Raw genomic sequence first — 24,593 nt, forward strand, 5'->3', positions numbered from 1 at the left:
AGACAGTCCTTCCTTGTCTTGTTTGGTCTACGTGCACAGACTTGTTGCTGTCCATGCTGGTGGATGAGAACACTGATTGACATGGACATGACTCTGTTTTGACTCCATTGGTTGTCATGTTGTCTCTCAAGTTTCTCCTCTACGCATCATAAAAAAATCTCTGAGGTAGTCATCAGCACTTTATCAGGGAGAAGGGGTTGAGTTGGGTGTAGCGGGGACTCCTAGTGAGGACCAACCCAGATTCCAAAGTCGAAATTTGGTTGAAAAAGGGTGAAATCAGGTCAAAAGCCTTTTTCACAGTGGGTGTGTGTTGGCTGTGTGACGGCAGAATGACGGTTTTGGCTTGAGCCACCATAGCTTTCACACCAGATGCACATTGGCTGTGTAAGTTGCTGCAGTAGGCCCGATCTTTCTTTGATAGTTGCAACCAAATCAAGGTCATAAACTATCATTCAAATATCTTAGCTTTATAAATGTCACAATGATTGATTCTATCCAAGAAAGGGACAAGTGGCGTGTCATCCTCTGTAAATTATAATCAGTAGAGGTAAATAAAAATGCACATATCATTCACTTACTTAACTGGCTAATTGCTGTACCTATACAGGGCATATTTTTGGGGTTCTGCTTTTGGAAATGTGTCTTTTTTTACATTTAAAAAAGATCCTTGATTTACAGTCAGGTGCAACTACAGTATTGTGCAAAGCAATAGACATAGAAAAGGACAAATAGGAGGATGAAAGCATCTCAGGGGATGCTTTCAGGTGTTCCACAGGTTTCAGACGTTAAAAAGATCTGATTTCCACTAAAATTGTGTGTTTACAACAAAAACAGCTGTATGAGCAGAGATAACACTGAGAGATACTTTAAAATGCATGCCATCTGTGGGTATAGATATACATATTGTTGATATCAGGTCAATAAACTGTCCGTTTTGCATTCACAGCTTGCCATTCAAATCGTGTAGCTTTGTATCCCTAAAATTTTCGGCATGTAACATGCTTGCAGACTGAAAGTTTATATCTGTTTACATGCATGCCAAAAAGAAAATCAAGCCATTCAACAGCTGTCACAGAGCCAACATGGACTCATTGTAAAAGACATTCAAGACCTAATTTCAGCAAGTTTTAACTGTCTAAATTCAGTTACATCCTCAACCTGTAACAAAACACAATTAAGCTTTTATCATTCTGATGATGTGTTCCTGTTAGTTTGTTAAGTGTGACAAAAATCATGACTGTAGCAGCATCTCTCAAAATCATTGTGCAGCAGTAAGTTTAATCAAGTCTATGTAAAGACGTGATTGCAACATATTTTATTTTCATACCAAGTCATACACACAGCGTGTTTCGGGCTGTGTGATGCTAAAAAATAGACTCAGAGATGTGGTAAGAGAGCTGTTGTGAACTTTCCCCACAAGTGAAGAACAAAGAGGGCACTTGGGCCGTACTGCGATGACTGCTACAGCAAAACACCCTCTCGATGCTGCTGTAGTTGACTGATAAATTATAGAATGAGCCCCAGTGGCTGATGGCGATGAGTGCTGAACCTAAGACTAAATCCTGCTCACACTACCAGATTCTTTATCTTTATATATTTACTTTAGTTTTGGTGACCATGATGCTTATGCAATAATTCTACCCTCATAGATGCGACTTGTAGTAGAACGGGGTGTTTGAATGACAGGGAGCAGCAATAATCTGTCAGCAGGCTGCAAACTCACACTGTGACACTTAAAAAAACGACAAACCCCAGTTAAAAAAATGACTGAAACTTCACCTAATGTCTTAGTTTCACTTGTAATTTGTTAAGTAGATTCATAAAAAGTCTGATCACATAATTAGAAATAATAAAAACAGAAGTATTAGATGTAATAGAAGCTTTATTTGACCGTACTGGGAGCCCACCACCCCCTACCTCCCAGACAGGAAGTCAAGTGGATCCATTGCCTCTCAAATAGTTTCACTTAACACCGCTTACGTGAAATCAATGGGAAGTACAGAAGGAAGAAAGAGCAGAAAATGAAGGAGGTTGTTAAGATAGTTTCTTTCATATAGTGCTTCTGTCTCGGAGCGTGAAGGGCTTTGATTTCTATTTACTTTGTAGTGAGAGATATTGCGAGAAATTATCCCTCCCCTTAAGAATCACTGATCATCCAATAGGTTGGAATAAAGCCGGCTTGTCACATGCTCTCTCTCTCTCCCTCTCTCTCTCTCTTGTCGTCTTTATTGTGGTGATCAGTCGAACGCTCGCCTAACACAAGCCGTCTCTGGTTTCCACCTCCTAGGTTTTTTCTCTCTGTTGCCGCTGCCGATGTAGCGGAGGTTATGTGGTGTTAAACACAGAGCTGCTAAACGTTCCCCAAGGTAATAACACTCAGTGTATATAGAGTTCTGTGCTGTATGGCGACGGGAAGTTGCTGCCAAGTGTGGAAGCAGTGGAGATGTAGAGAGAGAGGGGGGGGGGAGGAGGGGGAGGAGGGGGAGGGTTGGAAAAAAGGAAAGGAAATGAAATAATTAGCAAGAGGTGAAACAGAGAGTGCAGAAGGGTATGATTCAGAGAGAGGTGAAAGATGAGTAATTGGTAAAGCAGAGGTACATATTGAGACAATGTGAAGTGATACAGATGCTTCACTGTTGTGACACTGTTATGAGCTGTTTGTGAGCATGTGACACAGGTGTGTGCACTGTGGTTGTGAAAACATGAGTTTAGATTTAGCATACATATATCCTTCTAAACAAAAATATTTCTACTTTTATTGGAATACCTTTATAAATCTGATATAATCAGGGGCGTCGTGTGGGGGCATTAGCAAGAGTCTAAGGGCCTGATCTACTAAGATCCCAAATAACGAGCGCTAATTTGCGTGTGCAAATAATAATTTTGCACGTGTTATTTCTGGGCGTGTTGCGGGTGATCTACTAAGACTGCATGCGCAAATGATAACGAGTGCAAAAGTGGTGCGGACCGCCCTATTTTTTGAGGATTTTGCGTGTGCTATCGGCTGTCACCATGGAGAGTTTGAGAGAGCAGAGTGGTCTTAAGCGATAAATGAAGTTTGAAGACATGGAGTTGGAGGTCTTTGTGGAGGAGGGAAATAAACACATCGGTGAACTCCAGCAGAGACATCTCAGCGTTAGAAACGCGATTTGGGAGGCCTTCTGTGAAAAGGTGAATGATGTGAGAAAAAACTGAAGATCTGCCGATGAAATAAAAGCATCTACTCTACTCCAAAACTCAATCAGTGTTTTGATGGAGTTTAGAGAGCGATTTGATGAGGCTTAGTCTGCCACTCTTGCTCTAGAAAAGTTAGGCCACACTTGGATGAAGACAGTCGCCTCACTGTCCCAGGGAGCAACTTTCGGGTGAACGTTTTTAATGCCTGATATCATCATCCAGCAACTGTCCCAAAGATTCACCAGCTTAAATGGAACTGGGAACATGTTTGAGTCAATTCACCCCAACACACTGCTGCAAGCACGAGATGAGGAGTTACGCAGAGCTGCCTGGCGCAGCTCAGTGAGCGCTCATTCTCCAAGTTAAAACTAACTAAAAACCCCTTGATGAGCACGATGGGACAGAATAGACTGAGTGGACATGTCATGTTATCTATTGAGAATGACAGATCAAAGAAAATGGACATACAGTGCATCGTGGACAAGTCCGCGGAGCTTAAGGCTCGTCCAAACAGTGGTGAGTAGGCCGAGTACTTCATATTGATTTTGTGTTTGTATGTGAACATGTGGGCCGCTGTGCCAATTTGACTAAACTTTATATCTGTTGATACAGTGACCTACTGTGCTCTCATTATATGAAAAAGTTAAAGTGGGTGTCAGAATGATGCGGTCGCTATCCGTGGTGCTGAACTGCTTTGAATTTGTGTTGTTTTATTATTATTGTTTTGTTCTCTTGGTTTGATTGACTAAAACATTTAGTAATGCTTGTAAGCACCGCGTGTTGCGGGCATGTTGTAAAGTGATGTTATGATGAGCTTTACAGTGACCGCAGCCATGTGTGCGTAACGCTGTGCCAGTTTGCACCTGCCTTTCAAACGTTCTAAATATAGACGCAAATACAGCGCCCGCTATCTGCTTCAGGTTTGATAAATCACATTGCGTGTGCTAAATGATTACATTTGCATCTCCTCCTCCCAGTATTTTGCGCGTTCTGATGATCTACATGTATTCTGCATATTCATGAAGGCAAACACGCTAAATGATTTGCGAGTGCTATTTTGCTCATTTGACAGACGCAATCCCATTTGCTCCCGGTTAGTACGTCAGCTTTGCGCGCGCTATCAAGTTTGCACGTGTTTTTATACACGCAAACCTTTAGTAGAGACTGATAGGGGCCCTGAAAAATATGAAAAAATGTGCAGTCGGGAACATTTGTGGATGGGCTGGGTATTGGCAAGGACCTCACAATACACTACGTATCAGGGAACATGGGTCACGATACAATACTTATTGTGATACTTTGCAATACTGATAATCTATAACTGGAGATGAGAAAACAACTCTCTGCATAACTGAGTCAAATCTATTTGATTCAAAATATTCACTCAGAATTAAAAAAAATTTATATGATGTTTCATGGTTCAGAGCTCACAAACAGTCCACAGAACAAAATGAGAAAAACATAGTGATCAGGTGACTTCACTGTCTCTCCTGTGCTTTGTAAGTATGAAGCAGACACAGACTTGTGCATCTTAATGACATGCCAAATAGACAAAACATCAGGGTTTGCCAACCTGTGAATTTTAACGGTTTATTGTTGCAATTACTGCGTGAGAGCCGAAGGTCTGACGGAGAGCAGAGCAGAGACACACACAAAACAGACAGTATGAAGAGCAGCTGCTACAAACAAAATATATATCTCCTTCTTGTATATTTGTGTGGAGCTGAGGATGTGTTTATTTGTTACTTAGAGTGTAACCGCTGTGAAGAATCGGAAAATGACATCTCATTTATTTGTTCTGTATTCATCAGCGGTGCTAGCTCTCTTAACTTCCCCTCTATGTCACTTGACCACAGCTGCTCTCTCTCTTTCTCTACAGGCTCAAGGATGGGCTGAACAGAGACATCTATAGGAGGGGAGGTGTGACCACAGGTACTTAAGGGAAGAGAGACTTTTTAAAATCCATTTAATGTATCCATGCAAGGGGCGACAAAATTGGTATACTATTGTGAAAGCTAATTTAGTTAGTTTGATGAGTCAATATTTTTTGCATGTCCCATAGCGTGTGTGTCATAGTGACAGTGACAGTCAGAATGCTAAAGGTGCTGTGTGAAGAGGGAATTTCCCCTACCCAAATCCAATCCCTTTTTTTAACCTCCCGGAGGCCAAACCCAGGCCATGTCTAAGATTTCACAACGATTAGTAAGGGAAGGCTGAGGAGGGATACAGAGATGTACCAGAGCAGCATTAGCCATTAATCACCAGGGATAGAGGGCAGGGACAGACACAGAGAGGAAGTGAGGGAGTGGTAAAGAGAGACTGTCCAAGCACGGCACTGGTACTTCTGCTGTCTAGACCTCCAGGGGTCTGGTGTTCTGACTGAGGAACGGAGGCTCAGGAGCGGCAGAGGGGTTTCCAATCATCGGCCAAAAGGAACATATATATCATAAACATTTATAATATAAATACATCACAAAATTCTGTGTGCATGATGTATTGTGCAGCAGAATTGCACACAACCATGTTTGTGATTGAACAGAATGTAAAGTTTACACTGCTGAGTATTTTGTCTGTAATGACAGCTGGCGTTTAAGTTTCTAAGCTGGATAAATGACAATACTGGATATGGCTACTCTTCTTCTACAGTATTCCTTTTTTGTTCCTCATCAACAATTGCCTAACTCCAAATCTGTTCTGGCTCTTGGCTTTTTAGAAGTATCTGCTACAAATGACTGTCACCATACTGGAAACAATTCAGTTGCAAAGGGCTCTCATGTTCATCCAATGTAAAGCATTTAAATGTTTCCAATGTCTGTGGAGAGTACATCATCATCCAAAACACTTTAACTGTTTAGGTGTATTAGTTTCAAGATTCAAGATTCAAAGGTTTTTATTGTCAATTTTCACTGTATATACGAGACATACAGGAAAAACGAGATGCTGTTTATCTCTTCCAGCTTTTAAATATCTAAAATTTAAATATAAAATATAATAAAATACAGTTCTATAAAAACATCCTTTGTACACAGTGCAGGTAGTGCAGGTAGTGCAGTGACAGTTTAGAATCTAAGGAAAGATTGAAAGAAAGAAGACACAAAATATATCTTTGTCTGTCCTAGCCTGAGGTCGTCTCCACCTTCTTTGAGTGTGTCCTTCTCATTAAATGCAGGTTTTAAAAGGATCTGCCATTACATGGTCTACTTACCAACACTTAGTATGAAATATTGGTCAAGTGATAATGAGACACCTGTTATCAAGAGACACACCTACTGTATGTCACAGGATAACTAAACCAAGTGTCTGAACACAGAACAATTCTACTTTTTTCTTGTGAGCTCAGTTTTCCTCACCAAAATGTTCTTATAAACTAAACTTAATGATAGAAGAGAAATACTGAAGGGAAATCTATTTTAAATTCAATATTTGTTTTCAGCCCAATAAAACAAAGACTACACAAAACCTTGCAGGGAACAGTTCATTAAGATTGCACAGAATTGTTTAATCATACAGAGTATATAAAGATGTCTGCAATGTGTAAATCTTGGCCTGGCTTAGAGCAGACTATGGGTCAATGGGCTACAATGAGCAGATATGTCAAAGGCCCCCTTATATCAATGCATTTTGAAAAGTTTAAAGAAAATATTAGAAGAGTGGTTATTTAGTTATTACTATTCTTATTATTTAAACTATACATTTTTTACTATAATTTGTATTTTTGTTATTTTCATTATTGTTTTGATTTTGTCATTATGATTATGATTATGATTATTATTATTAGTAGTAGTAGTAGTATCATTATCATTATTAATATTTTATTATTATTCAAACATTTAATCTTTATTATGATCTGTATTTATATTATTTTGCTAATTGTTTTAATAATGTTTTCATTTTTATTATTGTACTATTATTCTTATTATTCCTATTCTTATTCTTATTACTATTATTACTATTGTTGTTATTATTATTATTATTATTATTATTATTATTATTATTATTATTATTATTATTGCTATTAGTTACTATTAGTAGTAGTAGTAGTAGTAGTAGTAGTAGTAGTAGTAGTAGTAGTAGTAGTAGTAATAGTAGTAGAAGTAGCATTGTTATTTTGATTATTATCGTTGTTATTGTTTTTACAGTCATGATTCCAGTGAATAATGAGTAAATCCTGACAAAGCTAATTTTCATTCAGGGTGATTGTATGACTCCATCACCTGTAAGCTGACTCCAGGGGGTTGAAAGCAAAATCAAATCAAATCAAATAAAAACTGCAACTCTGGAAACTCAGTCAAACCCAAACATTAAAACTGAGAAACAATCTGTTTCATAAAAGACGATGTGTGTGAGATTTGTATCAACATGCCTTAAAATAAAAATAATTACGGGTAAATGACACTGAAAAAACACAAAAGCTAAAGTATTCTCCATTTTCATAAAGATACACCTCTCTCCAACTACACACCTGTTTCCAATATGTGTCATTATGAGATTTGGAATCTGTACTGAGCTGGCTACTAGCTGTGTTATCTGGAGTTCTAGCAGCATTAGCTATATCCAATATATGCAGGGTGCTGTAACAGTCCTCTGTAACTCTCACTTACTCTTAACTGTCGGCGACTCTGGGGAATGTAAGCTGTTGTTGACTGTTTGCAGAGTGAACTACGCTCATGTTCTCATTCATAAGTTGAGATATTGTCATTTTGCATATTTTTTGCGATTATGTTGTCTTCACTTACATCTTGACTTGAAATGTGAGCACTCAATATAAAACAGAGGCTGGTGTGAACGGGCTCTGTGATTCAGGACCTCTTTGCATGTGCAAATTAGATCTGTTCAGTGACCTGTCCACGGGTCTTGACTATGTTCTGCTTTCACTGACACTAAAATCTTCCTTAAAGCCCAAATCCTTAAATAAGAGTGAGGAAGACTCCATGGACAACAGATTGCATTTGCATGTGTTGCAACTAGTATGAGCGGTTTGTTCATGGTCTTTGTGAGGCCAACACATGAGAAGCAGTGAAACCCTCCTGTGCTCACACTGTGTTGGTAGGCAAGGTGAAACCGGGTGACTATAAACCCAGAATGGCCATCACTTAGTGTTCCCTGTATCCCCCTTTTTATCTCCACCCCTCCCTGCACCCCTCCCTACACCCATTCCCCTCTTCTTATTTTTTTTATTTTTTTATTTTTTTTTCTGTACTATGAATAAATTTAGTCTGTCCCGGACATGAAAATGTCAAATACCTAAAATACACCTAGGCTAAATAGCATATTAATTTTTAATGCCTGCTCATCCTATGCTGCTATTCTCATATCAGGCCTGTCTGCCAACAGCTGTTGCTGGCTCTCTGGCTGGGAATTTATCATCCATCTAGCTAAAGGAGGGGAGAGAGGGAGAGAATAAAAAAAGAGATGGGAGACATTGTTCGGAAGACAAGGAAAAGGGGAGGGACGGATCTGTGTTTTCATGGATCCCTACCTTGCATTTATATCACCTACACCTCGCAACTTTCTTACTTTGATATACGAGTGGGATTCAATTACACTAATGCCAAACATAAATTGTTCAAGATTCCTTCCTTTTTCCCCCTCCGCGCCGTGTTATAGCACGAGCCCCCTCATACATAAAAAAGAGGAATAAGGAGCAGAGTGGTGACATTGACGCTGGAGGTAGTGACATTGGGGAGAGCGGCAGAGGGAGACGAGATGCGCTGAAGCAATGTGCCAGTGTGGGTGTTGAATGCCACCCATGTGCGTTTTTAGGTGGCATGTGGTGGATGATTATCATAGATTATCACAATCCAGATTGTTACAAGTTCTGTCTGCGCACATAGCAGCAGTGTACTGTAGCTGTGTGACTGTGTGTGTGTGTGTATGTGTGTGTGTGTGTGTTTTGGTTTAAGACAGAGTGCCTTTGGGGATAAGACTAAATGGTGAGTGAATGACGAACAGTTGGAGTGTGTGAGTGTATGTGTGTATTCATGTGTGTGTATGTGTCTTGTTCTTTTAGCATTACAGTTTGAGAAGCAAATATCATACAGGGAGCAGAAAAAAAAAAAAAGGGAAAAATCTACAAGTTGAAGATGTTTGGCTGCAGGCAAAGTTGTGATTGTGTGTGAGCTTACCTTAACACTCAAACTGCATACTGGAGTGCAACCTGTCTGTTAGGATCAAGTGGCCTCTCACTGTCACTCCTGACTGACTGCTGCTCGCTGGAATGGCCACCTAGAGGGAGAAACAGAGGAGAGGGGGGAGGATTAGAAGAGGAGGTGATAATGAAATATAGACCTGAGGAGGCAAGAGGAAGATGGACAGAGGATACAGCGTGAAGAAGAAGACAGTGATGGGTGGAAAGGAAGAAGAATATGAGGTGGGGGGCGGGGGAGGGGAGGAGGGGGTCGATGTCACGATGAAACTCTAACAAATTCAGCGAGCGATGCTGCAGAGGTCAAGGGAACGCAGCCGAAAAAGGTTAAAGATGAAATCAAAGCCAGCGCTCTGCGGTGCCCGGAGGCACAGCTGAAAATCTATCCCTCCAGGGCAAGGCCACCGCTGACGCGAGGCAGACAAGAAGCTAAATACTGCACGCCACTCGGGGATCTTTCATTTTCAACCGATCAATAAGGGCTTATATTTATCAGGGCCTCCGAGCAGCTGCCACGTCTGACAACCTCCACTTCATTTTTGCACTCCTCCTCTCCTCCTTTCTCCTCCTCCTTTTCTCCTCTCTTCCTCCTCCTCACCCCCGCACGCTAAATTGAGACCCATCGACCATGAAAAGGGGCAGAGACCCTGGATTGCCATTAACCCCCCTCGTGTCACTAGACTGTCTAACACACTCACCCACACTCACACACAAAAACACACACACACACACACACGCGCGCACGTGCACCAAATGCCCCGGAGATACAATCCGGCTAAAGGTCTGTCTCCCCCTGCTTTAAAGAAACATGCCTGATCATTATGGCCTTGGCACCGACACCAGCACCTCTTCAAGTCTTTTGTTCCTCAAGCTGCCCATGCCACCCAGGACACACACACTTACACACACGCAGACACACACACACACACACACACCCTCTGTGTTTCCTAAACACACATGCACAGAGAGAAACAAACATGTAGATGCAGTCTGTGCTGCCACAACCTAATTTCTCTTTAAATTTTAACATCTTGTACGTCCCTTTTTTAAATAAAAAATATATCCAATCTCAAATTAGCACCATAAATCTAAGCAGCATTATGATAAGCACAAGATTGGGTTTAGGGGTCTGAGTTAAAATAACTGGCTGTCTAATCATCTGCACAACAATATTTGCTGTGAGGCATTCTAAATAGATTATCGCTAGTCCATCTGTGTCATCATTGATTTATAAGGCATTAAGCTGCTTGGGGAAGAGAAAGGGCCTCTCCTTCTCTGCTGTTAAAGGGGCTTCTTGTCGAAATCAGGGGCACGGCAATGGAACAACTGTGGCACTCGTCTAACCTCCCCTTTAATCGTCAAGCGAGAGGAAGTGAAAATAGGACGGGCGTATCTGTTTTTTTTTCTCCGAAAAAGGGAAGTATGAATCCAAATTTTCTGCATCTCTTTTTGTTTGGCGATACAAAGAGACTGGGAGGAGGGGAGGAAGTACAGGAAAAAAATACACACAGAGAGAAACAAATAGCACACACAAACACACACGCACATACACACATGCAGAAAAAAACAAGGGACATCATTAACATATGAATGCCATATGCAAATGGTAGAGAGAGAGCAGATGTTGTTGCATTTAATTGACCTATATGTGAATTGCATCCAAACCTTTCAGTGTGTTTCTGGGCCCACTGAGTACAGTTTTGACTGGCTTCCTACTAGCACTCAACATACAAACAGGGAGCAGAGACATTTTAACTGTGTTTAAACAGAGAGAAGGAGGGAGATGACTGAAACACAATGAAATAGTAAAGAATAAAAAAGAAAAAGCAATACATTCTGGTGGACAGACTCGGCTGAAAAGTTGTTCTGCTGCTGCTGTCACACCTCACTAATGACAACCATGAGCAAAGGTGATTGTATTTTTCTCACTAACAGGTGGTGGAGGAGAGTACCTTTACTCGAGTACTGTCATTAAATATAATATTATTCTGAATATTTGGATAAATTCAAACAAACATTTATAATGAGCTTAAAATAGAGATGATGTTACAAACTTTAGTGCTCAACTCGTTATGAATAAATGAGAAATACTGATAACTTTGTGATAAGATCAATGCACCTAAGAACAATGCATAATATTACCTCAAAATGTACTGCAAAGAACACTATATCAAAACATTATGGAGTATTTCATGTTCATTGAACCTTTACCAACCCATATTTTGTTTTATGTCCCACCATAGTTGATTTGGTAACACCTCTATTTACTAGCTGTAACAGCAGACGTCTTATATGTTGATTAACTGTGTTTAATAGTGTGTAATATCTTTCTCAGGACATATAAATGGTGAATTGACAAACATATTCCAAACTCTGACATGCTGCATGCAAACCCCACAGCATGTCCTCCTGCCTGTGGTCAGTTTAAGGCTTCTTAATACTGGAGGTAAAGATGTGAAAGATTGTGCCTCCTGTCTCATGTGTCGTTGATTCTATATTTGATGCTCAAACCAAACTACTGATGTAAAGTGTGAAGCTTAAACACATGAAGATTCACAATTACAGTCGGTGCTGAGCTTCAGGCCCTGAAGGTTTCTGCTCGCTCACTTGCAATATGCTCACCGCTTGGTTCCTTTAGCATTGACTACTACAGAGAACCACCACATTTACTCAACAAGTGAGGAAGATGAACTTATTAATTTGCCCATTAAATCTTTAATTATATTTATGAGGATTTTGGTAGGTAGCACTGCATGTGCCATCATTTGAGCAGCCCTGCTTGATACCTGTGAAATGTTAATTCAGTTTGCTGATACATTTAGTAAAAGCTCTTTTATTTTCACTTTGCAAGCTCATTCAGTAATTGCGTTTCCTTTATTTTTAAAGGTGACATTATGTTTATTTCATCGATTATGACTGTATAATTCATAGCCGTCACAGTTTGTCCCTTAAATCAGTTTAAACTAAGATGTTTTTCACATTGAAGTTGAATTTTGCACCAGCTTTTCTTTTCCACGCTAAATCCAGTACGTCAACAAATTGTTTCCTCTGAAGCTGTATCTCGTGTTGGTGGGTACACAGTTTAAATCCAGCATGGGAAAGGCAAAATGAACACGTAACAGTAACAGTGTGATAGTGTGAAAATGTGAGGCTTCACTGGTGTATATTGTGGTTAAACTTTTTTAATATATATTCTTGGCAGCCTGCTGAGGTTCAGATGAAAAGGGATTCTTAAAGTCCACTAACACGAAACCTTATCAAGTCCCATCTACAGATCTGTGCAGGTAGAAGGAGAGAGTCAAAGAGAGAGAGAGAGAGAGGGAGAAAGAGAGAGAAAGAGATCAGGGAGGGAAAGTCACGCATTTTACTCTGCAATGTTTGCATGGGTGAGCCATGAAAAACACAGATGCTATTTTCATCTGGGCCTCTGCCTTTCTTTTTTTATTCTTCCCTTTTCCTCCCTTCTCTCCCTCCTTCTCTCTTTTATTCTCTTACTCTATCCCTCTCTTTTTACCCCCCCTCCTCCTCCTCTTCTCATTCTTGGGAATGTCATTAAATTGTATTAAATAGCCTTTTGTCCAGGGGGCAAGGACCACCCGATATATGATAATACATTAAGGCCCCAGTGTAGCAGCCACTGAGCCGAGACCATCTTAAGAACAAGCATGGTGTGCGCCTTTGTGTGTGTGTGTGTTTGTGCGTGTGTGCATGTGCATGTGAGCTAAAGAGTGGATGGCAATGCAGGGAGAGAAGGAGAGAGAGAGAAAGGAGGATCAAGCAAGTTGAGTTAGAGGAATAGAAAGAGAGAGATACAGAGAAAGAGAGAGGGGAAGGGAGGGAGAGAACAAGGTGCTGTGGCTGCCTGCCTGCGCATGTGGCTCCCTAACAACTGTGACACATACTAATAGAAACATACCTAATAAATTACCAGCTTTCAGGGTCTGGCAAGCTGACATTTTCTCTGTGCGCGGGACAATTTCATATCTGCGCCGCAAAGTCGAGGGGCTGCTGGACCAAATTGCATCACACAGAGATGCCAGAGGATTAGCATAAAAATTAACACTTAAATTTCAGCTTATTGTCAACCCCACTCCTGCACCGGCTGCCTCACAACAATCAATTCCTCTTAGAAATCTGATTAGATTCCATGACGCTTATTATCCAAGTCATGTCTGCCTGCCCCCTTCTCTTCTACCACACACATACACTCACACACACACACATATACACACACATATACACACCCCACTGGCTGCCATGACTGCCCAGACCATTTGTTTTAATGAAATTAGGACGAAAATAAACCTAAAGGTGTGGCATTTCTTCTGACAGATGATGCCTCGTTCTCTATCTTGTAATTTTGTGCCTTTAGCCTGCAGAGAAATCCATCCAGACATGTTGATATTGTATCTTTTGCATGTCACGTTCGTGTATACTCTCTGATTGCTGTGTTGCAGTCCTGGCTGCTGGTCAACTACAAAATATAAGCTATAATATAAGCAAATATCAATCCCCGTTTTTCCCAGTGAGAAGAATGAGCGTTAAATTTAAGTATTTAGATTATGATCTCACTGATTTGCCTCAGCCTTATTTATAATCAAATGCCACCATGGTTTTATGTCTCCCTTTTATTCCACCTTCCCCCCCTTCAGAATGAACTTCATCACATCTCATCCATCCTCAAGTACACAGCCGTCACAAATGCTTTATGTTTACAGCACAGAGCTGGAATGATGCAAAAGAAGAATCTCGTTCTGAGATCTCACGAGGCTGTCGCAATGAAATATTTGTCAATAATGCTTTCTGTTGAAGCACATTGCACAAGTATGTACTAAAAGCACAGCGCACGTTGGGTGGCTTTGGTAAGACTCTTGATTGTTTAGACAAATGGCATTTCATCGCATCCAGATGTCTTTAAGCTGTGCTCAACCACCAGCTCTGCTTTCCAAGGCGCAGACTGAATGTATACAAATATCTCCTCATAACTGCATTCCTCATCTGCGCCAGCGAGCGTCACAGCGCTCGTCACTGAGCTTGGATGACAGCCGGCGGTATGGAGAGTTAACATTTGATATTTGGATTCTTGAGGTAATCCTTGCAGCAGCACAATCTTTCACTGGAATGAGGCCTTGATTAGTTTAGCTCAGATGGAGGTAAAACACATCATCCTGCTAACAATTTAAAAAAGGACAGATCTCACTTTGCAGGGGAAAACCAGATTTCACAAAGCAAAAATTAAAAAAAAAAGTATTTCTCAATCTAAAAAAATGCAGAAGCTGAAGTAGTAGCCGGGACTGAGGTGCACCCTGGCTCGGACAGGCGTTATAACATCACACTGGTACAAAGGGTCCTGGATAAAGACGCCCACAGGGCTGAGAGAGGGAGAGAGGAGAGAGGGAGAAGGAACAAATCGTCTGATGTTCTAAGTGGATAACAACAGCTCCTGCTATGCAGCAGCGGAGGCGCAGAATAATTTAAACCAGCTACCCGGCCACCCCAACCCTCCCTCACCCCCCGGCCACCCCTCTATTCTTATGTTAACATGGCTAAAGAGGAGTGGGCCACCCAGCAGCACAGAGCAGAAACTTAAGTCCACGCTTCAGGAAAAATAATCCATCTCTCTGCCTTTCTCCTTGCTGTGTAACTTTACTCACTTCCACACGCACATACCGCTGTAAGAGAGAGGCTGAAACAGATACAGAGCGGAGGGCAGCAGTACAATCACTCTGCCTTTAAAGCATATTACTTTTCAGACATGAGTTTGAAGAATAATAAACCGGGTGCTTAACTGGGCTGTTTTCCCTTTCGGTTAACGCCACGCAACGGCAAGGCGGGGGCGAGAAGAATTTGTGAGTCTTTAAATGCAGAGTAAACACTGCTTTCTTTGTTGATTGTAGAGCTCTGTTGTGTTTTTTTGCGGATCTTGCCCCCCCTTCCCCTCTTTCTCTTTCTTTGTCTGTCTATCTCTCATTTCCAATCTCCAACCAGAAGGGCTGCTGTTGTGTTTGGTCTCCAAACAGCACATCTGAGGTGTACACCTCGCTGACATTTTATAGGTTCAAATCCCAGAGAATGCGAGAGGGAGGGAGTCATATTTTATACCAGCGGTTTATTTTAACGGGCGCTTGTAATTAACGCAGCATGTCCTCTATCTCCCAGCCATCTATGCCAAGGCCTTTATTTAAACAACTTTATTGTGAAATGTTTGCGTTCTCAGCGTTCGGCCAGGGCCCACACACAGAATATTATTTCATACTTCAAGGGAAGGGTGGAGGAGTGTGTGTGTGTGTATGTGTGTGTGTGTGGGGGGGGGCTTTGGAAGAGTTTATGCTCAGAGCGGTTATTGTTTTTGATTACAGCAAGACTCTTTTTAAAACGGATCAGGCCCGGTAACCTTACACATACACATATGCACAATACACAAACAGAGAGTCTCACACGTGTACTGAAGTTGTGAGAAGCTGAAGGAGAACCTGTTTACAGAAGGGGTGTGCAAACCTGAAGCCTTCACTGGGGCCAAATGTTCAATCTCACAGTGATTTATGAGAGTAACATCACACTATTTATGTCCCAATGAGAGCACTCGCTTAATGCCGCTGCTTGGGGGCTTCTTTTTTGGAGTGTGTGTTTGTGTTCTTGCAGGGTTTAATGGAATTTGATGAGGAGATTGAGTGTTTACACTTGTCAAAATGACCCCAAGTTAACACAGCGCTCAGCATACACAGGCGTTCTCCTCGCAGACTATCAATGCAACTTAGAAGATCAAACCACGCGATACGAGCGTCCCATCAAAACCCACATGTGTTGAGCATGCTGTTGCATTTTGTGAACGTCTATTTCTGGAGCCAAACTCTTGTGGTGAACATATGCTCATGGTCTACAGTGGTTTCACAATACTCAACGTTTCCCTTCTTCAGATACTGATTTGGTAACTTTGTAGACGGGAGGCTTCACTCAAGTCTGAAATGTGGATGGTCGACATGGTGTTAGCTGTCAGCACATTAGCACCTACGTTTCCATGCATTCCTGCAGCCCTGCCATTTTTGAGGTGTTCTTTGTGTGTGCAGAGTTGGATGAAAGATGACTTTATATTGAAGGCAGACAGAGAAGTGTGTTGATGTTTGTCTTATCTTCCCTTTAAGGTCTTATGCAGCGTTAAGTAACTTTTAGTAAGTGTTGAAATATTCCTGATTCAATTTTTTGACCTTCATAAAACACTCACAGCAGATCTTCCATTCTGATCATCTAATAATAGAGCATCCCATGATATAATACAGTACCTTAAAGTGCCTGCTGTCCAGCAGATCAGATAGATAGCAGATTGCCTTGGGGAAGCTAAGTTTAGTGTATTCTGCTTTTAGCACACAGAGGAGATTGACAGGAAAACCCTGTGATAGGGAGAATGACTCATGACGGAGGTGTGAGCAAGTAAAGCTACACCACTGCAGGCTGCTGCTGAGCCACCAAAAACCACTTTAACAAATGGATTGCAATAGAGGGTTAGTATGAGTGATGTCGGGTGTACTGCTGTGTACAAAGACTTCTCTCACCTCCCCCATCCTCTTCTGGTGGAGGGACACACAGCAGAGACTCAAAGATTGAAGGCCAAACAACTTGCTTTTGTCATTTTAACACACAAGCAGCAGCCCCTTCCAGCCTTTTGTGTCAAAGTCAACTAGTATTTTCCCTTTAACACACATCCAGGGAAAATACTTCATATAAGAATCAATGAGTTGCATTGGAAGAGCCGGTCACACTTCACCAGCGCTGCAAACATCGCTAATGCAAAATACACACGCACAAAGGCATGCAATGTTTGAACCGAAATGCCAACTTTTACTACAGCTGATCCTTCGACTCGTCAGCGTGAGCAAACGCTTTATGGTGCGTATCTGATGTCCCTACTTATCCCTCCTCACAATCATTTCTACTTCAGGGAGTTGTTAAAAAAAGGCCTTTTTTTTGCCTTGTTAGCATTCATTGGTTACAGTACAGAGTGCTTTGAAACACGATGTTTTTTGTTTGTTTGTTTTTCTGCATCTTGATATTATATGGCTATATGAGAGTAATATCTGACTTATAGAAAAAAACAAAAACATTCCCTTTCGTTGTGAAAAGTGCAAATGAAAAATACTAAACCTTACACTGCCACCAGGAAAAGCTGCACTGTATTAAAGCTTGGTGATAACTTCATGATGAGAAACACATATGCAAAACATTCCTTTTTTCCCTGTGGATTCCAGTGAGAATGGAGGATTCTGCAAAACCTGCAGCAACAGGCTACATCTGTGATGTCTAAATACAGCACCACAGTTACAGCACTACAACATCGCCTCTGACCAGACAGACCAAAGTGTGTGCACAGGTGGAAAATGTGTGTTTTAGTTAAACAAGTGTTTCTCATAAACAGAACTGCTGGATACTGAGAGGTGAAGTTCAACAAGCTGGGAAGGAAATCAAAACACAACTTTATATCTGATTTAAGACGAAGGCAAATAATAATCAGGTTTGCATTATTAAAGATAGTAAGAGAGATAATTTGTGCTTTCCTGTGGTGTCTTTTTTTCTGCCACTGAACTCTAGAGCCCAGCAAACCTGCCTTTACTTGATATTTGAATGAAATAGCTGTGTGCAATATCTGCCTCTGTCTTGTTTACTTCCACCATCCACACTCCTTCTCATCCTTCTTGCTGTCCTTTTCCCTGCCTGTCTTCCCTCCATCTCCATCCTGACCATCCCCAGTCATCTCCAGTCTGTTCCTCCTCCCCTCCCCCATATGTTGTGGTGTAAGAGGCAATAAGGTGATAAAGTGAGGTGTAGACACTTCTTTATCCCGCTGGAAGTCAAACAGATCGAAGACAGAGAGCACCTGACTGCTGGGTGAGCCTTACACTGAGAGCTCCTACCACTCTCTTTATTTATTACCATGTTCACTTCCTTTACCCTTCACCTCATGATTTCATTCATCCAGTTATGTTTTCATCTTTTTCAGATATTGTGGGTTTGCAGTTTCCTTTGCTGTTAGAGATGATTTACACACAGGCCAACAGTTTCTGACAATATAGCAAAGCAGGTCTAAAACAAACGTGTAGTCAAAGTGCTGTGCTGTGGGAAAAAAATGTCTTTTTAAAGTTTTATTGGTTTACTGACTATTTAAAGGCATAAAGTACACACCCTGCATGCACTTTTCTCTCTCTCTCTCAGACACACACAAACACACACACACACACAGGCACACACACACGCACACAGATACTTATTCCCAAGCGTGCTCCAACCCAAAGAGAAGAGGTAGTGCCCATTCACCAGAGCTCTATCGATCATACCTGGCTCCGCCAAACTCTCTGCTGTGTCTTTCAAGCCTTTTCAATTTTTAATCACCAGTTTCACCATCAGAACAAGTCCCTGTGCTGTCAGCCACACACACACACACACATACCACACACACATACCACACACAAGTGTACTGTACGCACTCAGGAAGGAATGCAAAAGCCACAAACACACACAGCTGCATATCAAATAAAAACATGCATAAACACTCCTCTTCTCTTACTACACACAGTGCTTCAAACACCCTTTCCCGTCTCTCCTGCAAACAAACACACACACATCTTCCTTCTTCATGCAAAAATATAGATGCACACATGTAAGCCGTACAGCCACAACAATGCAAAAGCAGTGATTGTACTCCCAATGCCAGCCAACAGATATTATTTAGATCTGCATGCACATTGAGACTGTGTGTGTGTGTGTGTGAGAGAGAGAGAGATAGAGATTGTGTGTGTGTGTGTGAGACAGAGAGCCATATAAAACCATGTGTTATCACCTGCCCCCGTCTCGTGCCCAGACTGTAGCCAGCTTTGACCTTGGGCTCCGCTATATTCATTACATCATTAAGTTACCTCTTCATTAACTTTTCATTGTTTATGGAGGAGGGCATGGGGAGGGAGAGGAGATGGGGTGAGGCGGTGGTGGTGGCGGGGGGCTCTTTATCAAAAAAACCTTATCCTATCCAGGCTGGCATCTGGGCCCTGTTCAGCATGTCCAACAGAACCTCCACTGCAGTTACTGTGAGAGGGGGTGGTGTGTCTGACACTTTGAGTCTGCAGACTAACAATTTGGGGGCAAGTATACAAAGAGAAGAAATACTGAACATAATAGACAATCCCAACAAGAGGTCAACTACACAGACTGCATAAAACATGGATGTAGTCTCTCGATTGGTTTCTGTACTGTAGAGACATTTTGATGCCAAATGATGATGGGAGCCATATTGGAAATGCTGACTCAACCTAACTTTTAATCAACCTAGGCACATGCAAAGCGGTAGACCTGAGGTGGGCTTCTGTATTGATAATGAATTGATGTTTGTTGGTCAGATTTAAGCCAACTATGGGTCAATTTTTTTTTTAAGTTGGAGCAGTTATTAGTGGGCTGTGATCTGTTTGGACCACTAAGAAGTCAAAAGAAGACAAGAGGCAATATACGGCTAACCCTTGGAATGGCTGCCAACGTTTCAGTAATCCTGGTGTAAGCCAGCACTCACAAAAACAACTTACAGCCAAAACCTTCTCTTCCATGTTGCATTTATGTCTGCAACATAAATGCTGTCATTTCTTGGTCCATTACACTCCTTGGATAACACCCGTTCATCTATTTTGGTAGGTGTCAGTTTAACAGAAGACACACATATGATTCACTGTCTTACTTCAGGGGTGTGAACCCAAAAGGGAAAACAATCTTATTGTGATTTACTTGTAATTCATTGGTTTGAAGTTTGCTGAAATAATAATGCGACAAAGCTTTGTCAGGTTTGTCCAGAGGAAAAGAACACTTTTAAAATGCTAGCTAGTTGAGTTGACGTCGGAATCGATCTTTTCTGATGCATTCCAGGAAGTCAGGTAATCTAAACGCTAATGGGCTCTGTGTTGAGCATATTTGTTGAAATTTTGGAACCTGAATATTTTGTTTGATGCCTTGCATGAAAACATCTGTTAATCAAGATACATAAATTGTTGTCAGATTGCCACTGATGGGAGCCGGATGTCATAACAGCAGTGTGCTTTCTGCCCACTTTTGCTCTCCACACAAACAGTTTTTCCTGCGTATACCAAAGCAGGCCAGTATATGATTGGTCAATACTACTCAGACAACAAATGTACTTCAAACGGATACCTGACAACTCCCCATCCTGAAAATACAGACCCCTGTGTATGTAGAATCTTATAATAGAGATTAAAATGGCATTCATCAAAAGTCCTCCTCATTGTTGCAGATGCATTTTGATTTGTTGTACCATGAAATGCACCGTTTGAGCCGAGGCAAAGTGGGGAAAGTAGATCTGAATCAGACTGGGTCTGAATGTCCTCAGAGTTAGTTTGTTGATTTCATGACAGTTTTCTGAGAGCTTGGGTGTTATTTTGGCAAAGATTGAGGAGTTCTGACTCATCTCAGAAGATAGACAAGGTTTAAAATGCGACATTAGTTTGCATATAACTGTAATGTGCACTGTGAATCTTGCTGAACATTCTCACATGTCAAAATAATCATTACAAACAGAGAGTACCAACAATCGTATGTTGTGATGAAACCTCATGTATCCATTTATCTGAAATGGGATTGGGAACATATTTGCGAGTGCTGGCCTTGTAGCCACCAGGCGCTGTTGTGCTTCCACACCACTCTGGCTTCCTGTCATTAGCGATGCATCGCCCCGACCGCAGGCACAGATTGTGTTCAAAAAAAAGGAAAAAAAAAAACTGTCTTTGCCAGCCACCATCTACCATTGCAGGCCAAATATAAATGGCAAAACGCTATAGAGCTTTGCTTACTCACTCTCCCTCTCTCACTCACTCTTTTTAACAGCAGTGCCTGGCCAGACTCCACTGCTTCTCTTCAATAACATGTGTAGATGGCCCTTTGTGTTACAAGCTGCTGGATGCTTGTTAGTTCACACTTTTCCTCCGAGAGAGCGGGGGGGGGGGGGGGGGGGGGGGGGGGGGGGGGGGGGTGTGTGGGGGGGTGAGAGACATTTATACTTTATCACCGTCAGACACGGCAACGTGTGATTCTAAATTTGTGGTACCTCCTGGACGCTTTGAGGTGACACAAGCTGAATTTGTATCCAGGTTTTTTGCAAGTTTTTGATTTTAAGATTTGAAAATTCTTTCCAAATTTCAGAGTGCAAAGCTGACTTTTAAGGTCACTGACATCTCTAATTAATAATCCGGAGGATCGAAGAAGGGGGACAAAGAAACAAAATGAGAGATAGACTCAGTCTCCCTTGTTTTCATCAAGGCTACTTACAACCTCTTTCTCTCTCTCTCTGTATTCTGGCTTATATTTGTTCTCTGTTTCAACCTACACAATGTTAATAATGAGTAACAGAGGATATATAACTATTTCAAGTATAAGGAAGGAAGGAAAGTGAAATAAAGTCAAAAATCCAGATGGAAAGAAAAAAATACAATGACAATTTTTTTTTGGTTTGAGATGCAAATTATTGTATAGACTGCTCCTCAGTATATACAGTAAATACGTTGTGCAGAAACATCCAATCTGAGATGTATGTTTGCTTTGATTGGAAATTTGTTCCTCCAGATTAAAATGACACTCAGATCTCAGATTGTTACCTGATTGCTAATGTTCCCCCCTTCCTGCCTGGCCTCCCTCTGTCTCACTGTGCAACCTCAGTTTCTATCAGACACAGTCATAATGGTGATCCATGATTGTGACCAGGTACTTTTCATCCACTGTTGACTGTTTGATATGGACACCTTAGATTTCATTCATTTAAACATTTGACTTTCGGTTTGGCTCCAGTCTAAAGCCATCATCAGCAGCAACGACAGGAAGTCTAATATCCTGCTACTCTAGCTTTGGCAATTTAATTACAATTATTTTGCCTTAGTACTTGAAGCTACATGATTTATCAAATACAAAGGTCTCCAGAATCCACCAGACATGGAGAGTATGCAGGACACTGAAGTTTAAGGTTCAAACAGTATGAGTTTTTCTTTAATGGCAATTCAAGAAGGGGGTCTGAGTTATGCTGTACACCAGATCTCTTGCTGTTGGTCGAGTTTCTTGTGGTAGCAAATGAGATGTGGAAGAAAAGCAGTTATAACTGTAAATCCAGATTAGCAAAAATAAATCAAGTTCCTTCATCCCTCTATTCTTTCACACGTTTCCCCTCCACATTTTCATTCACTAATGTATTTTCTTGTGAAAGAAGACATAGATCTATGAGTCTTAATTCACCTGTAGTCATTTTAATTTAAATGAGAACAAAGAGATCAAGTGACAGCTCTGATATGTAAGTGAGCTTCATGGTATTGACCAAGTGTAAGAGAGCCTGAAAGAATGGACACAAAACTGGAGCCGTATGAAAAGTTTCACCCAGCAATGAGAGAGATAGTTGAAGAACGATTCAATCACTGAAATCTGATTAACTAAAGGAGAGTTGATAACTGATGGAGTCCAGCTGTTTCCTGAGTAAAGAAATCTGTTTTCACTGATGAATTTTTAGTACCCTTTGGTATTTCTTTACAGGATTACTTCAGACGGTATGTCGCTTTCTGATATCTGGGTACTGTCAACACTCAGCTAGTTTCTGCAGCTGCCATTTTGGCCACTGTGTTTAAAGGTCTTATGCACCTGTAGGGTGTCAACACTTCTCTGTTTGTTTCAACGACACAGTCAGAGCAGTCAGAGCTGATTTCCCGTCCCTGCCTGATAAAACACACATACAGAGCTGGAGTCTCCCAACAGCTCGTCGGAGGGAGACAGTGAGACGAATCGTCAGAAAGAAAGTGAGAGTTGAGAGGTGATCTGACAGGTAACATCCTACCTGTTTACTTCTCTGTCTCAGAGACAGTTGTGTCTGCCTTACGGCATTAATGTCAAGCTGATCTATGATGAAACCTCTGTGACTGTGCTTCATTATGTTAGCCTCACGGCTGTATGTTCAACACCTAAAGCTGGCCTTTTCTTTAAGCCTGGCGAAGGTCTAGGGACTGGAGATAGAAACACTAGACAGTTTGTTTTTCACTCACTTATTGGTTATTAATGGCAGCTTACTGATGTTTTTTAAAAGTAAACTAAATTCAGTGACTACATTTCTGAGAGGAGGAAACAGTGTGACGCAGCTGAGGTGAGAGTCTTACGTTGATGGAAGGGGTCAACAAAATGAGAACATAGACCCAGGACACTGATATTTATAAACAGTACTTTAAATGTATGTTTATACATAGAAAATAAATATTGATAGCGCTAACATTTCGGCAACTTTAAAGAGAAGAGGTTTACAAGATCCTGTGAAGGAAGCTTCTATGTTGCTGGATCATACAAACCACAGCTGAGACATTTACAGGTGTACAACAAAGTTCATTTTCAAGTGATGTCGTTTTAAAAACAGAGAGATCAGAGGATGTGCAGAAGTTGAATATTTACAGGTCAAATATTTACTTTGGTGGCGATATTGTGAAATATTGGGTCACTATCTGTGCTCACATTCACTTCTCCCATTCCACGCATGATAAATCTGAGCCTACCACTCGTCTCATTAAAGCCTCTGTCTTCTCTCTGGACCATCTCAGGTTGAGATGATTTCTGAACTCCAACACAAGAACAGGAGTGTGGTGAAACTTTGCAGAGATGGAGTTTTCAAATTTAATCATCATACAATTGTGCACATAAATCTTGTGTGTACACTTTTGTGGTTTGCTGGTTTAGTTTGACGTACAGCACAACTCCAACTGATCCAGCTTGACTTTATGAATAAAAGCAGCATTCAAAACATTTCAAAACACACAGAGGTGTTTGTTGCAGCTGGAAATGTGGTTGGATGACATAATGCAGAGGTAGTACCTGAATCAATAATCTTTGAATTAGTGCTGAACGTACAGTGTACCGTCATCAGACCACACACAGACCTTGCATGTACCGGCAGCAATCAGAGTGCAGCCTTCTCTATCTGACGGGAGCACCGCAAGGGAAATAAGAGTGCATGTGTGTGCGAGTGTGTGCGAGTGTGAGTCGTGCACATGTGTGTGAGGGAGAGAAAGACCTCAGAGCCCTAGGGATAGTGTGTCACATAAGCTCCATCACAAGGCTGCTTTATTGGGCCTGGCATGGGTCAGACCCCTACTGTCATCTTCAAATATGCCCGCCACCTGCTCACACACTCACAGCTACACACATGAGCGTGCACACACACATACATGCTACCACGCTCATACATACACAAAACCGGCACACATGGCTCACA

General features: G+C 41.4%; 1 protein-coding gene across 3 annotated transcripts in view; it reads right to left on the bottom strand.

Annotated features, from left to right (window-relative positions):
- znf536 (zinc finger protein 536) overlaps positions 1-24,593 on the bottom strand; it is a 267,103-nt gene that overhangs the window by 150,271 nt on the left and 92,239 nt on the right. For all 3 annotated transcript variants that reach the window (XM_034680912.1, XM_034680915.1, XM_034680913.1), the window contains one exon: positions 9,303-9,402. The gene's annotated coding sequence lies outside the window, so the exon portion shown is untranslated. The remainder of the gene's footprint in view (positions 1-9,302; positions 9,403-24,593) is intronic.

Source organism: Notolabrus celidotus, chromosome 3 (assembly GCF_009762535.1).
Source record: "Notolabrus celidotus isolate fNotCel1 chromosome 3, fNotCel1.pri, whole genome shotgun sequence".
NCBI classification, from domain to species: domain Eukaryota; kingdom Metazoa; phylum Chordata; class Actinopteri; order Labriformes; family Labridae; genus Notolabrus; species Notolabrus celidotus.